The sequence below is a fragment of the Carcharhinus amblyrhynchos genome, chromosome 25 (genome assembly GCF_965287045.1).
Source record: "Carcharhinus amblyrhynchos chromosome 25, sCarAmb.v2.hapA, whole genome shotgun sequence".
Taxonomy (NCBI): domain Eukaryota; kingdom Metazoa; phylum Chordata; class Chondrichthyes; order Carcharhiniformes; family Carcharhinidae; genus Carcharhinus; species Carcharhinus amblyrhynchos.
The window spans coordinates 8,808,620-8,824,438 of record NC_137348.1 but is presented as its reverse complement, the minus strand read 5'-3'; the positions used below and the strand labels follow the sequence as shown (position 1 = coordinate 8,824,438).

General features: G+C 46.5%; 1 protein-coding gene across 4 annotated transcripts in view; it reads left to right on the top strand.

Moving 5' to 3' along the window:
* The window catches only part of LOC145358427 (dynamin-1), a 263,584-nt gene extending 253,571 nt beyond the window's left edge, over nucleotides 1-10,013 (top strand). For all 4 annotated transcript variants that reach the window (XM_080212495.1, XM_080212493.1, XM_080212496.1 and 1 more), the window contains one exon: nucleotides 9,457-10,013. The gene's annotated coding sequence lies outside the window, so the exon portion shown is untranslated. The remainder of the gene's footprint in view (nucleotides 1-9,456) is intronic.
* The last annotated feature ends 5,806 nt before the right edge of the window (nucleotides 10,014-15,819 follow it).

Sequence of the window (15,819 nt, the reverse complement as noted above, 5' to 3'; positions counted from 1 at the left end):
AAGACAATGCATCCCACATCCTTGCCCATGTTTCCTGCAACACTCTACTGGAATCACACCAATTACGTGTCCCCCTCCCACAGGAATTAAGCAGCCTGGATTTGTGGTATATTACAATCCTCCTCAATCTCTCTGCCACCATTGACATGGCCAACCACAACATCCTTCTTCCTTGTCCAGCTCAGTGGGACTGCCCTTACCTGAGTCCACTCTTAGTTAAACAGTCCTGCCCAGAGTATCTGCAGCAATGGCTTTTCTTCCTATCTTCTACCATCACCTTCAGGACTCCCCAAGATTCTATCCATTCACCCACGCCGATATACTGCCCCTTTGCAGTAACATTGGCAGACATGGGGTCAGCTTCTCTGTAAATGTTAAGAAGACCCAGCTCTACCTCTCCACCACCCCTCTTGACTCCTTCTGTATGCTTGTGTTTTCTTATTGTTTGTCTTATATCCATTTTTGCAAGAGCCACAGTTTTCACAGTTAAATATTGGTACGGTCAAAACCCTTATCTTTGGGCCCAATTCCCTTTCCTCCAAGTCTAAATTCCTCTCTGGCTGTTGTCCATCCTCCCTGGCCAGCATCCATCCTCCCTGGCTAGCGTCCATCTTCCTCCCTGGCCAGTGTTTATCCTTCTCTCTGGCTAGTGTCCATCCTCTCTTGCAAGTGTCTATCTTTCTCTCTGGCCAGTGTCCATCCTGTTCTCTGGTCAGTGCCCATCCAGCTGTCTGGCCAGCATTTATCCTCCTCCTTGGCCAGTGTCTATCCTTTTCTCTGGACAGTGCCCATCCTCCATCTGGCCAGTGTCCATTCTCCTCTCTGGCCAATGTCTATTCTTCTCTCTGGCCAGTGTCCATCATCCTCTCTGGCTAGTGTCCATCCTCCTCCCTGGCCAGTGTCCATCCTGCTTTCTGGCCAGTGTCCATCCTCTCTGGCCAGTTTCTATCTTGCTCCCTGAACAATGTCCATCCTCCTCTCTGGCCAGAAGGGGCAGCGCTCCCAAAACTAGTGGCTTGTGCTACCAAATAAACCTGTTGGACTTCAACCTGGTGTTGTGAGACTTCTTACTGTGCTTACCCCAGTCCAACACCAGCATCTCCACATCTTCTTAAAAGCCCTGAGCCAGGCCAGGCTCTTGGTCGTCCCGGCAATGAAGCCTTCAATTCAATGTGCATGTGTCCGCAAGTCTTTGTGAATTTCCTTGGGTTGTTTTCTTTTGATGTTTTTTAAAGGCCTAAATGAGCAAAATCACTGAATTTGCCTTTCAATCTGGAGTGAGCATCTGGCCTCTTCCAGACAGTTGCTACTAAATGAGGCCTGAGGCCTAAGGCCAAGGTTCCCTAGCAACCAAGTACCCTGATCCAGTGATTATTTAATGGTGATGATACTGGGTAATGTGAGGTTGGTGCTGATTTGGAAGCTAATGATCTCTTTGCTTCAGGTGGATCAGAAACCAGTTGTGTAAGGTGAATGACCATGGCTGAGCACCCTGCCTGAGGCCTAACTAAATTATCTTTAGTGACTGTTGTGCATTACAATTCGTTCTGTAGTTGTATCTCTTTATGTAGTCTATGGTGTGCCATCTTTTACAGTACGTTGCTTGAACTTCATCTTCGTAACATTATGTGTAAATTAATACTAAAGGAATCGGTTGCTGGGGTAACACTATGCTAAATTGGAACTGGATCAAAGACCACACAAAAAGTGTTCGCCCAAATGTGTCAGACTGTTAATCCCACTGATCTAATGATAATCACCTGCATTTCATTTAATAATTGAAAATTCAAAAATTCTAAATGTTGTATTAAATACAAGCTTGGTCTTGGGAATAACAAGGCATGGAGTTATTGGATTGTCACACTGGAGACATAAAAACATAGAAACTAGAAGGAGCAGTAGGCCATTTGGCCCTTCGAGCCTGCTCCGCCATTCATCTTGACCATGGCTGATCATCAAATTCAATATCCTGATCCCCCCTTCCTCCCATTTCCCTTGATCCCTTTAGCCCCAAGAGCTATCTCTAATTTCTTCTTGAAATCACAACATTTTAGCCTCAACTACTTTCTGTGGTAATGAATTCCACACATTCACCACCCTCTGGGTGAAGAAATTTCTCCTCACCTCAGTTCTAAAAGGTTTACCCCTTATCCTCAAACTATGACCCCTCGTTCTGGACTCCCCCACCATTGGGAACATTCTTTCTGAATCTACCCCTTTACATCTACCTGTGCAACTAATTCATCCATTTTGTTTCGAATGCTCTGAGCATTCAGATATAAAACTTTAAGGTGGGCATTTTTAATATTTCTTTTCCCTTTCCTATTTTTTTTTATTCAGTCCTCATCTGACTCCGGCCCTTGATTTCTCTGCTTAACACTTTCCTTATTCTCCTTACTGTGTTTTCCTCTTGTTCTTAATTCCCCCTGCCCTGAATTCTTGCAAAGGTTCCCACTTCCCTGCCATATTGTTTAAACCCTCCCCAACCACTCTGGCAAGCCCCCCCCCCCCCCCAATCCACCCCAAAGACATCAGTCCCAATCCTGATCAGGTGTAACCCGTCCAGTTTGTACAGGTCCCACCTCCCCCAGAACTGGTCCCAATGCCCTAAGTATCTGAAATTCTCCCCATCACACCATCTTTTCAGCCACATATTCATACAATGAATCCTGCTGTCTCTACTTTGACTGGCACATGGCACAGGGAGTAATCCTGTGATCACTATCTTTGAGGTCCTACTTTTCAGCTTGCTTCCTAGCTCCCTATATTTTGCTTTTAGGACCTCATTCCTTTTTTCACCTAAGTTGTTTGTACAAACATGTACTATGAACCCTGGCTGTTTGCCCTCCCCATTCAGAATGTCCTGCAACTGCTCCGAGATATCCTTGACCCCAGCACCAGGGAGGCAACGTACCATCCTGGAGTTTCGCTTGCGGCCACCGAAATGCCTACCTATTCCCTTTACAATTGAATCCCCTATAACTATTGCATTCCCACACTTTCTACTCCTCCCCTCTGCAGCAGAACCAACCATGGTGCAACGGATTTGGATGTTGTATTTTCTCCTGAAAGGCCATTCCAAAGTGGTACATCTGTTTTGCAGGGGAATAGCCACAGGAGAATCCAGCACTGCCTGCCTAGCTCTCTTGCTCTGTCTGGTGGTCACCCATTCCCTCTCTGCCTGCAGAATCTGAGCCTGTGGTGTGACCACCTCTTTATACTTGCTATCCATGATACTGTCCACCTCTCAGATGCTCCACAATGTCCCTAGCTGCTGTTCCAGCTCCGAAATTCTGGCTTCCAGGAGCTGCAGCTGGAGACACTTCCTGGAGGACAATGCTAGCCCCAGGCACTGGAACCGTTCCTGATCTCCCACGTGGAGCACCAGGAGCTCGGAGCTCTCCTGTCATGTCTTACCCCTTTAAATTAAACTTTTGAAGGATCATATCCAATTCTCTGGAGTACTTATTCCCTGCCCCTCATTACTACTGCATATAACCTTTACAAACTATAAACCACAGAAATTACCTCTGAAACAAGTGATTAAAATGATTAAATACTTATCTGACCTTTCTACTTACCAATCAGCTCTTTCCCTTGTGTACCCTACAACAGCAGCAGGGTAAGACCACACCTTGCTTGCCCTCCTCACAGTGCATTTTTTTTTGATTAGAGGAGGAGGGAGGGAAACACTAATTTAGTAATTCAGGTTTAACTGCTCCTTGACACCAGTCCGGGTGACTGCGATGACTTCTCCTAGAATTTTTGTTTTAGCTGTATCCAATCAAAGTACAATTCAAAGGCTCAACCAATGAGACAGTCCAGATCCAAGCTAACAAGGCAGGTTGGTTTCTTCCAGTCTTGGGCTTGATCTACATGATCCAAGCTGATAGGAGCAGCCATTGCACCCCCTCCAGTGCTTGATCTCATTTGCAGATTCTCCAAATGCTATTTTGAAAAAAATTGTTTGAGATGAAGTGTCAGTGTAACCTCATTGACTACTATCAAGTGCAGGACAGCAAAACTACACTTGACCTTAGCCAAAAGGCCGAGAGCGGTTCTGGAAGACAGAGTTTTTTTTACAAAAATATACTTTATTCATAAAAATCTCAAATAAACCATTGCAAATCTACATGTCTTTGAATTGCAAACAGTGCAGAATTAAAACTTTTTACAGTTCTATATAAAGTACAGTCATAACATTTCAAAACTTAAAACTATATACGTGCCTCAAAAATTGGTTCTGGAAGACAGAGTGTTTCTCAGTGAAGTCTCTCTGCTGCCTCTATTGGATGCTCTTCTCCTGTTTGCCCCTGGATGGCTTCTTCCTCTCTCCACTATACAGTCAGGGTGACTGTGACGATTTCTCCCAGAATGCTCCTTGGTGAAGTCTCATAATGAGACATAATGATTAGAGGCATGTTTAATTGAACTAATTAGTTATAACCTGAGGCTGTGTGTAATGTTAGTGCTGGGTTTGTGATTTTTGTTCCGTTGATAATCTACAGTGTGCGTTTGATACTGTGGTACATTCTCAGGCATGCATGCATCGCCCTCACTTTTGACTGGATTGGTCCTTGACACAAGATGCTGGAGGCTTCTGATATCCACTGGAGACTTATCCCAGTCAGTGTTGCTGGGATAACATGGAGGAAAAGCCTAATTTGACCCTAAACTTGAACCTGATACATCTCTGCCCATTAATCCATGACCCGGCCTTTCTCTTATTTTGCCCCTGATGTTAGTTTGGTCGATGAGAATAATGGCTTCCTCAGGGTTTTGGGATGCACTCTGTTTCTCGCACAGACCCTAGGATAAGTCGGTCTGAGCCTGTGCCCACCCTAACATCCCTCTCCCCCCCACCCCAGCCCACCCACTCCAGGCCCAACCACCCACTCAACACATTGAACAATGCCGCATTCTTTGGGGAAATTGTCACCTTCAGCCCCCGAAAAGAAAGTCTTGCCTGGGGTAATCCAGCTGATGGGACAGGAGGACATCTGCGGGTTCATGTAAAAAGCCAATTTGGATGGGTTCATGCAATTTACAGCAATGGGAGCAGCAAGCAATCTCTTATAGAAAAGAATGTGACTCCTTGCTTTGCCAACAACGCGCTGTCAAAATCGAGGGACACAACAGTTGTTGACATGGCTAAGGTACAAGCACGTAACGTTGTGAGCAAGTCCTCCCTCTGACAGATGTGTTGACCTGTCACTTGTACTCTAAATCCACCTCCACAATCAGTGTGGCTTGGCCAGAGAAACCCCTATATGGCGTTAAGCGGGGAGAGAGAGGCTGGCGGAGCTCGAACCGCCAGTGGCTGGCCACTCGAGGATTTTATTTCTGAAGCTCCCTCCCATCAGTTGGTGAGCCAGGCAGGTAAAGAAAGATTGCACTGTGCTGTGATGGTCGACTGACGTGTGTTTTGTTCTTTTTTTTTGGTTTTCTTTCCTTTTTTTGGCCTCTGTTCCTTTCATGGTGCCTTCCCCTCCCGCAGAAGCAGGAGACCTCCCATCTCGCCTATCCGAACGGCTATTGTCCGACTGATTGAGGCCAGCCTCTTAGATTTCAGAGCAGGTTGCTGGAGCGGGGTGGGGTGCTGCTTTGCGCTGAGGTCACCCTCCCCAACTTCCCCACCCGTCCCACTCTCTCTTACGTGTCAGTGTAGTATAGGCATACAGTCTTCTTACCATGTGGTCTCTCTGCTAGTCAAGTGCATTGTCAACTTGTACATGTATGGAAATGTATTTACGAAGCAGACATTGCAAAGAATATACATTGCAGATTTAGTGAATAGCATCTTATTCCTGACCTCATCTGCCCTGCTGACGCTTCCATTGTTGCAATTCTCCAAGCTAAATTTACAGTTAGGTTAAGTCAATCCGATTTATTTCCACAGTGGCTATGCAAATAGCTTGTATTAACGTTATTTATTAACTTGTGTTTGCGGCTGTCTGGGGAAGGGGCGGGAAGGGGCTTTGCCTCCATGGAAGGAATGCCAAAGCTCGGCAAAGAAAAAAGACAAACATTTATCATGTAAAAGTACCTCAACTTAGTGCCAGCCACGTCACGTTCGACGTGACACAATGAGGCACTTATTTCCCGTCCATCTCTCTCATACCACCACCCCCTGCTCGCCATCAAACAGTTCTCACGAGGAGAGAATCCTCACAAAGTTGTTCCGAGTGAATTAAAACGTTGTGAGTGCGTTGGTTCAATTCGAGTCTGAGGCCGGGACTCTAACCATCCCACCCGCCGCACAATCGGAGAGTCCGACAGCGGAAATTTCCATTGACCTCAGGTGGGAATTGCCGTTCTCACCTGAACAAGGCCATAAAATCCCGCCCATAGACTCACAGAGGTTTACAGCAGGAGACAGGCCCTTCGGCCCAACTTGCCGTAGGACTAGAGGGCACAGCCTCAAGATAAAGGGGGGGCGGTTTAGAACGGAGTTGAGGAGGAACTTCTTCACTCAAAGGGTGGTGAATCTCTGGAATTCTCTGCCCGTTGAAGTGGTGGAGGCTGCCTCGCTAAATATATTTAAGACACGGGTTGATAGGTTTTTGATAGGCAAGGGGATTAAGGGTTATGGGGAGAGGGCGGGAAAGTGGAACTGAGTCACAACAGGTCAGCCATGATCTTATTGAATGGCGGGGCAGGCTTGAAGGGCTAGGTGGCCTACTCCTGCTCCTTTTCCTTATGTTCTTATTGCCCATGTCACCCAGTTTGTACCACTAATTTAGTCCCAATTGCCTGCGTTTGGCCCATATCCCTCTACACCCATCTTACCCATGTAACTGTCTAAATGCTTGTTAAAAGACAAAATTGTACCGGCCTCAACTACAGCCTCTGGCAGCTCGTTCCAGACACTCACCACTCTCTGTGTAAAAAAATTGCCCCTCTGGACCCTTTTGTATCTCTCCCCTCTCACCTTAAACCTATGCCCTCTAGTTTTAGGCTCCCCTACCTTTGGGAAAAGATGTTAATAATTATCTAGCTAATTCAGGCCCCTCATTATTTTATAGACCTCTTTAAGATCACCCCTACGCCTCCTACGCTCCAGGGAAAAAAGTCCCAGCATATCCAACCTCTCCTTCTAATTCCATCACTCAAATCCCTGGAATAGCCAATCCTGACATGGCTGTGGTGTAAACAGTTATAGTCCTATAATGTGTGAGAATGCCTCCGCTCCCCCCCCCCCCCACCCCACCTCCTAGACAGATGTGGTAGCTTGTTGTCCCACCTTTTTCTCGACTCTATAACCACTTGGTCTGTAATCCTGTCTTTGTAAAGTTTCCAATCTCGGTCCAGTTAGATGGTTTTGATATTTCCGTGGTTGTTTGTGAAGAATCTCAGATTGTTAAAAGCAAACATTCCAGATACCTGTCATTCGCTGTTGCCTTGGATCTCGTTCTGTTGTCTCTCAAATCTTGAGGGAGAGGGAGATGAATAATCCAGGAGCTGGTCTAGGATTCCCCAGTTCAAAGAAGAAGGCTCTGTGTCAGCACTTGACACTTTGAAAGTACTGTCCAATGAATCTCATTTCCCCTGCTCTTTCCCCTCAGCTTTGCAAGTTTCTTTCCTTCAAGCACTTATCCAGTTCACTTTTGGATGCTACTTTCAACAACTTCACCACCCCAGCAGACAGTGTACTCCAGATTGTTATAACTCGCTGCTACGTATAAAAACTCCCTTCATCTCTGCTCCAATTTCTGTTGCCAATTTGCTTACCTTAGCTCTATGTTCTTTACCCATTGACCTGCCTGTAAGAAGTCTCACAACAACAGCTTAAAGTCCAACAGGTTTATTTGGTAGCAAACGCAGTGGCGTTTGCTACCAAATAAACCTGTTGAACGTTAAGCTGGTGTTATGAGACTTCTTACTGTGTTTACCCCAGTCCAACGCCAGCATCTCCACAACACTGACCTCCCTGCCAGTGGGAACAACTCGTCCTTCTTAAATCTGACAAAACTCTTCACCTCCCTCTTGAAATCACCCCTTAATCTTTTTTTTGTTCTGAGGAGAATTATTCTGTTTTCGTTTTTCAAATTTTTATTTATTTCTCCACAACTTGGGCAGAGGTTTGGAGAAAGAAGGAGCTGTTATGAAAGCTCAAAGGATTCCCATATTCAAATAAGGAGGCTCTGTGTCGGCACTTGACTCTTTGAAAGTCAAAGCTAATGTGCAGAGTGGATAGGACAAGCTCTTAACCCATCTCCTTGCTTGCTCCAAAAACCAATTCAAGTTCAAATTGGATCCAATTCATGGTCCCCACAGGCTAGAGTCAAGTTGACAAGAGTAGGCATTACGCCTGATCTTGAGCTTGATCCTGTCCAAGTCAAAAGGCCGAGAAGCCCATGTTCTCAGCCTCTCTGGTCTCTCCATCTAGCTGAATTTCTTCAGCCCTGCTCCCATTCCAGTACATCCCTTCCACATCCTCTCTCGCCCTTAACGAAAGACACTTTTTCTAAAGTGCAATGACCAGAAATGAACACAATACCACAGGCTGAGGCCTAACCAGGATTTTATAAAGGATCCAGCATAACTTCCTGGCTTTTGACTGGATGGCAAAAGTGGGATACAGGGCTGACCTTAAAAGCAAAATATTGCGGATTCTGGAATCTGAAACGGTGACAGAAAATGTTGGAAAATCTCAGCAGGTCTGATAGCATCTGTGGAGAGAGGATAGAGCCAATGTTTCAAGTCTAGATGACCCTTCGTTGACTGTGACCCTATTGTTCTAGATCCTCCAGCCAGAGGAAGCAACACCCCTGCATCCAGTCTGTCCAGCCCGATCAGAATTTTATTTATTTCAATGTGATCCCCTCTCATGCTTCTCATCTTCAGTGAATACAGGTCCAGTCGACCTGGGCTTTCCTCACATGACAATCCTGCCATGCCAGGAATCAGTCTGGTGAATGGGAAGGAAGCCCTGTTGGTGCAGCAAGTGGTGCAGGGCTGATGGGGGGATAGGGATGGGAAGACAGGTTGATGGGGGCTGCATGGAGTGGGTTTTTAACCCTCTGTCTACTGGAGATAAGAGCACTCAAGGCTAATGCAGCGGTGCTGGTACCGGGGAAAGTGTCCCATTCCCTGGCTACCAAAAACCATGGCAGCAAAAGCCACGCACTTGAACTGCTGGCTGTTGTTTACAGCAAACTGGTGTTAGGATAAATGTCACCTCTTCCTCGGGTGCAGGATTCAATCCAAAATAAGAGAAACCTTTGGGCATCGTAAGTAAAAATGTCATTTTTTTCCATATAATCCATTTAATAAAACGGCTCACTTTCCTTTGTTTATGCTTTCCCACCAACCCGTTGTAGTATTTTTGTCTGTTTGACTTGTGCTGGTTTAACCAACCACTACTGGCTTGATTATTCCTCTCTCTCTTTCTCTTCCTCTTTCTCTCTCTCTCTGTTGTGTTCGCTCTCTCTCTCTCTCTCTCTCAACTTTCAGGCAAACTGAGTGGTGACCCCCTTGGAAAAGTGGGAGCCCAGTGTCCCTGTTTGAAATTCTAGCCCGTTTTCGCTTGCCGTGCGTCGAGTCTCTTCAAGCATCCTGTCTTAACCCCTGAAGCGGAACAACACAAATATATATATATATAGACCACATGCTCTGATGTCTTGCATAACTCGCTGTTGCGTATATCCAGAAAGTATCGCTCCTGCGTGTATCATTCTTCTATGTTTTTGGCGCTCTGTAATAAACATTCGGCGACCGTGTCTCAAGTAATTCTCTTCCATGTGTTGATGTGTGTTTCAGGGCGAAACAAGGAACCTGTCATGCTCCTGTGTAGCGTTTTAGTTTAAATCAAACCGTGATGGTATATATTAATACAATAAATATCTGGTATACAGGCATTTGATTTGAAATCTATGTATATGATATTCATGGTGAAATAAATTAAATCTGATGTTAAAGGTGTATTTATGCTTTGAAAGTGAACTGTGGCAAATACAGAAATGACGTATCTGTGTATTCGAGGCCTCCTCTATTTAAATAAAGCTGTGTCTTTGTGGAGGTTAGCAAGCTGTGATTGTCTCTTTATTGCCTTTCATTTTTGTGTATTCATTTATGGTACATGGGTGTCGCTGGCTGGCCAATATTTATTCATAGAATCATAGATCACTACAGTGCAGAAAGAGGCCTTTCAGCCCATCGAGTCTGCACCGACTACAATCCCACCCAGGCCCTATCCCCATATCCCTGCCCATTTACCCACTAATCCCTCTAACCTACACATCCCAGGACACTAAGGGGCAATTTTAGCATGGCCAATCAACCTGACCTGCACATCTTTGGACTGCGGGAGGAAACTGGAGCACCTGGAGGAAACCCACACAGACACGAGGAGAATGTGCAAACTCCACACAGACAGTGACCCGAGCTGGGAATCAAACCCAGGACCCCGGAGCTGTGAAGCAGCAGTGCTAACCACTGTGCTACCATGCCACCCATTTTGCCCCTCCTTACTTTCCCAAGGGCAGTTGGGAAACATAGAAGATAGGAGCAGAAGGAGGCCATTTGGCCCATCGAGTCTGCTCTGCCATTCATCACAATCATGGCTGATTGTCCAACTCAATGGCCTAATCCTGCTTTCTCCCCATAATCTTTGCTCCCATTTGCCCCAAGTGCTATATCCAGCCACCTCTTGAATATATTCACAGTGGTTTGTGATGCTGCCTCACAATGCCAGGGACCAGTGTTCGATTCCTGGCTTGGATCACTGTCTGAGTAGAGTTTGCACATTCTCCTTTTGTCTCCATGCCTGGTTGCTATGGTAAGATTGACCAGTGGGCAATGGTATTCAAAAAAAACGAAAGGGGAAGGGAATTCAGGATCTCTGGGAATCAGAGGGAAACTGTGCTGGAATTGCATTCTGAAAGATGAGAATGAACCAAGGTGAAAGAAAACAGGCAAGGAAAATGGAAAACCCAACAGCAATAATGGATCTAATTGATATATTTAATTGAGAGTGGGATAAAGATGAGGGGGATAGGGGGATAATCTAGCTGATGGAGTGAAATGGGAAGAGGTGTAGAGCAGAACACAGGGATGGACCTGAAGGCCTATTCCTGTGCTGGCATCCTGTGTAACTTTATAGAGGAAGAGTCAGTGGGAAAGGGTTCGAGACTGAAACTGGGAGGGGGAGGGGGAGCTGGTCTAGAAGGAGTTTAGGTTTCAGGGTCTGAAGAGCAGGAAGTCCCGAATCTGTGGGGCAGTCAGTCCCAAAGACTTAGGGACAGTGAGATCAGGGGTGTGAGGGTCAGTGAGTCCTGGGGTGTGAGGGTCAGTGAGTCCTGGGGTGTGAGGGTCAGTGAGTCCTGGGGTGTGAGGGTCAGTGAGTCCTGGGGTGTGAGGGTCAGTGAGTCCTGGGGTGTGAGGGTCAGTGAGTCCTGGGGTGTGAGGGTCAGTGAGTCCTGGGGTGTGAGGGACAGTGAGTCCTGGGGTGTGAGGGACAGTGAGTCCTGGGGTGTGAGGGTCAGTGAGTCCTGGGGTGTGAGGGTCAGTGAGTCCTGGGGTGTGAGGGTCAGTGAGTCCTGGGGTGTGAGGGTCAGTGAGTCCTGAGGTGCGAGCAGCAGTGAGTTCTGGAGGCAGTGACCGGGATTCTGTTAGGCTGACGGGGTCTTGTTCACTGGCTGGAGAACCATCGGGGAAGATCTGTCGGTTCTGTGGGATGGGGCCTGATGGGATCTCCAGCTCTTCAGGCACTTCAGTGGCCATTGTTGGACCTTCCCCAGCATTAAGGTCCCCAGTGGCCCTCCCAGAGTTGCCAACCAATCAGAGGCAGGAATGTGGTGGAACAATGCAGCAACCAGAGACCCAGGATTGCTAAGGGACACCAAGCCAGTGAGTGAAGGCAGATGGGAATTATGGGGTGATGACCATGGGTGCGGGGGCAAGTGGGGGGACAGAGGGGCAGGGGTGGAGGAAGTGGGGGTGGAATGGAGGTTCGGGAAAGGGGGAATGAGGGGGGATGTGACTTTCAGCACCCCCAACCCCCCTATCTTTTCCAAAGCTGGTTCCCTTGACCAGAGGCCTGATATGGAGCAGCACGGTGGCTCAGTGGTTAGCACTGCTGCCTCACAGTGCCAGGGACCCGCTTCGATTTCCATCTCAGTTCACTATCTGTGTAGAGTCTGCACGTTCTCCCCGTGTCTGTGTGGGTTTCTTCTGGTTCGGTCTCACAGTCTGAAAGATGTGCTGGTTAGGGTGCATTGGCCATGCTAAATTCTTCCTCAGTGTACCCAAACAGGTGCCAGAGTGTGGCGACTAGAGGATTTTCACAGTAACTTCATTGCATTTTAATGTAATCCTACATAAACTTTCATTATCTTATGAGGCCTGGAGCCTTGTATCTTTGTGGCAACAAGAAATAGACATGCTCCAGCCCACAGCTGATGCTCAATGTGTGTGAACAATGCTGTGCTCTTCCGAATTATAGGGTGTAATATTAAAAGCGTCCAGGAGATGGAGTCTAATTCTAAATGTAATATCACTTTATATACAGTACAGCTAGGATTTACTTGAGTTCCAACAGCATTTTATCTGTGAACAGTTAAAACATTTTTTATTTTATTTATCAGTGTCACAAGTAGGCTTCTGTTAACACTGCAATGCAACTACTGTGAAAATCCCCTAGTCGCCACGCTCCAGTGCCTGTTTGGGTACACTGAGGGAGAATTTAGCATGGCCAATACACCTAACCAGCACGTCTTTCAGACTATGGGAGGAAACTGGCGCACCCAGAGGAAACCCATGCAGTCACAGGGAACTTTACTGAACTTTAACCCTTAAACTGCATATTAACTTTGACTAACTATCAACTTTAACTATTTAATTGAAAACAGATACTACCGAGTTTAGGAAAACCCTGGTCAAGAAATATCCTTGACTTAAATCCATCTTCATATTCTCTGAAGTATCCTTCCTGTGATGGTTGGTCTCTTTGAATAATCACTGCCGAACAAAGAACTCCTTAAAAAGAAGTATTTTTATCTACAATTCTCCACTTGCTTCTGGAAGATTGTCTGTCATGCAGCCAACTGTGTAACCAGAAATTGATCACATGGTTCCAACCTTCATCCGACATGTTCCATATATAGCAGCCATAAAACTCAGAGCCACATTGTCTCGGTTAATATAATCAACTTCCCTCATCTGGGAAGCGTCAGATCGCAGCTCCCAGACCAGAATCTCTTTGCGACCTGCATCTGGTTTTAATCTATAAATTGACCAAAAATCCCAGCATGCTTCACTCTCAGCAAGAGTAGCCATTATTGTTGTTAAATTATTGTTGCAGCCATTCTTTCTCTGTCCACAAACTCAAGCTGGGAATTGAAGCCAGCTCCCTGGCACTGTGAGGCAGCAGTGCTATTGAATGAACTTGAAGCGAGTCGAACGCTGATCCATGAGGGGACTTAACATCAGTGATGTCAAATGAATGGGTTGCTATTCACAAGTGATGTTGCTTCTACAGTTCCAAGCAGATAAATGTTTGCAATGTGGTTTCAAATCAGTTCTTCCACTTGATTATTGAACAATGAAGTCACTTTCTAATGTAATATTTCATAACCTGCGTACAAGTTAATAATATTCTGTGCTGAATTCTGTCCAGCCTTTCAGGTTGCGTACAGAAATAATTAGAAGTTTCAATAACAAATTGCAGTTATATAGCATCAACAATGTAGTGGAACATTCCAAGGAAGAATTTTGCAGGGTGGAGGGGGGGGAGCGGGGGCTGCGGCATCTTACCAAAAAAAATTCTCTGTGCTGAGCGAGCATGAAAAAATGAAAAAAATCATGTCCATTATTTGGGTGAGCTCCCAGACACAATTGTATGGCACTTAGAAAGAAAAAGAGCCAGAATGTGATTCTTACCAGAAGGGGGAGTGGGCACAGCGAATTCATATGGTGAAAGCTGGCTGTTGGGAGGCACCATTGTGCAAGTGCCCTGATCTCCTGTGCACTGTGTCACACCCCCCCACCCATCTCCCTAGACATTGGACCCCTGCCCCTTGATTGCCCCCCCCCGATATCACCCCCCTGCAGACATCTTCTCCCCCAGTTGCCCCCCCCAGACATCACCTCCCCCCATCACCTCCCCCAGACATCACTCCCGTTAATTGCTGCCCTCCCCCTCCCCCCCACTTTATAGGCGCAAAACCAAATTTGCAGAACGTGTCCGGTAACATCACGGGACGTGAAAAATCGTGCAATTTTGTTCACCCAATCTTACTGGCTTGCCATGATGAGCAAGTTGGTCACTCCATTGGACTATCTTTTGTTAAAATAATGCAGGTTATGATGGAAATGTTTAAAATGGTGAAAGAAGTGGGGGGCGGTGAAAAAGAGGAGAGAGTTTCTCAGCAGTTGAAGGATTTCCTCTTTTTTCCTTTAAGAGGAGAAGGAAGTCTAATAATAAGTCTAATAAATTAAGTTTATTAATGCTAGTAAAAATCGTTAATTGTAAATTTAAGAGATGTCAGGGGAGAGGCCGGCCGAGTGGAATGTGTAGCTTGTCATATGTAGGGAGTCCTGGATGCTGTTAGTGCCCTGGACGACCACACGGGTAGGGTGTGCTGTCAGCTGGAGCTCCGGGCTTTGGAACTTGGGTGGTTCCTGGAGACACTGTGGCACATCCGTGAAGCTGAGAGTTATGTTCAAAGAGGTGGCCACACTACAGCTCAACGGACTAGAGGAAAGAAGGGAATGGGTGACTACCCGAGAGCCCAGAAAGGACAAAGCAGGCCATGCAGGAGTTCCCTGGGGTCCCACTCACTGGGCAGTATTCCATTTTGGAAGCTGATGAGGACCTTGGTACCTCAGGGCAGTTAGAGCCAAGCTTCTGGCACTACAAGTGGCTTGACTGTATCAGGATGTGTTGGGGGCTGCTGGGGTGGGGTGCGGGGGAAAGAAAAAGGAAGAGAAAGTAAGAGCAATAGTGATAGGGGATTCATTAGTCAGGGGAGCAGTCAGGCACATCTGTGCCTGAAGATGTGACAGGATTGTGTGTTGCCCCCCTGGTGCCAGAGTCAGGGACGTCGACGATACGGTGGCACAGTGGTTAGCACTGCTGCCTCATAGCACCAAGGATCCAAGTTCGATTCCTGGCTTGGGTCACTGTCTGTGTGGAGTTTGCACGTTCTCCCCATGTCTGCATGGGTTTCCTCTGGGTGCTCTGGTTTCCTCCCACAGTCCAAAGATGTGTGACTTAGGTGGATTGGCTGTGCTAAATTAGTGCCTTATTGTCAGGGAGTGTAGCTAGGGTAAATGTATGGGGTTATGGGGTTATGGGGATAGGGCCTGGGTGGGATTGTTGTTGGTGCAGACTTGATGGGCTGAATGGCCTCCTTCTGCATTGTAGGGATTCTATGATTCTATATTTTGAGGAAGTGGATGATGAAGAATTGCAGCATACTGGGCTATCGAAATAGAGGCTTAGAATATAAAAGCAAGGACGTCACAGTGAAATTAATAAAACACTATGTCAGTCTCAATTGGTGTATTGTGTCTCATTATAGGTATCACGTTACAGGAAAGATATGAAGGCATTAAAGAGTGTGCAGTAAAGATTTATGAGAATGGTTCTGGTGGTGAGGGCCTGCAGTTATGTGGATAGATTGGAAAAGCGGGGACGGTTCCCTTAGAAGACATTTAATGGAGATATTCAAAATCAGTTCAGGTCTGGCCAGAGTAGCAGGAAGAAGTTCCGTCCATTGTTAGGAGGGTTGTGAACCAGTGGTCACTGAGGGAAAACAATTCAACTCGGTGTGTGGTTTGGATCTGGAATGTGCTGCCTGAGAAGGTGAGGGGAAC